Source organism: Dipodomys ordii, unplaced genomic scaffold (genome assembly GCF_000151885.1).
Source record: "Dipodomys ordii isolate 6190 unplaced genomic scaffold, Dord_2.0 Scaffold77, whole genome shotgun sequence".
Lineage (NCBI taxonomy): Eukaryota > Metazoa > Chordata > Mammalia > Rodentia > Heteromyidae > Dipodomys > Dipodomys ordii.
The window spans coordinates 488,868-489,328 of record NW_012267293.1 but is presented as its reverse complement, the minus strand read 5'-3'; the positions used below and the strand labels follow the sequence as shown (position 1 = coordinate 489,328).

Below are 461 nucleotides of genomic sequence, written 5' to 3'. Positions count from 1 at the left end.
GTCTGTGAGTGGTCAGGAGTCAGGGCGCCCTCTGAGGGCAGGGGTGACAGAGGGGCGTCTGTGAGTGGTCAGGAGTCAGGGCGCCCTCTGAGGGCAGGGGTGGCAGGTGGGCATCTGTGAGTGGTCAGGAGTCAGGGCACCCTCTGAGGCCTGGTGACAGAGGGGCGTCTGTGAGTGGTCAGGAGTCAGGGCACCCTCTGAGGGCAGGGGTGGCAGGGGGTTGTCTGTGAGTGGTCAGGACAGCAGGGTGCCCTCTGAGGGCAGGGGTGGCAGGTGGGCATCTGTGAGTGGTCAGGAGAGCAGGGTGCCCTCTGAGGCCTGGTGACAGGGGGGTGTCTGTGAGTGGTCAGGACAGCAGGGCGCCCTCTGAGGCCTGGTGACAGAGGGGCGTCTGTGAGTGGTCAGGAGTCAGGGCACCCTCTGAGGCCTGGTGACAGAGGGGCGTCTGTGAGTGGTCAGGA

General features: G+C 65.9%; 1 protein-coding gene across 1 annotated transcript in view; it reads right to left on the bottom strand.

Annotated features, from left to right (window-relative positions):
• Positions 1 to 461, bottom strand: part of Thbs2 (thrombospondin 2) — a 39,187-nt gene that overhangs the window by 5,128 nt on the left and 33,598 nt on the right. The gene's annotated exons all lie outside the window — the stretch shown is intronic.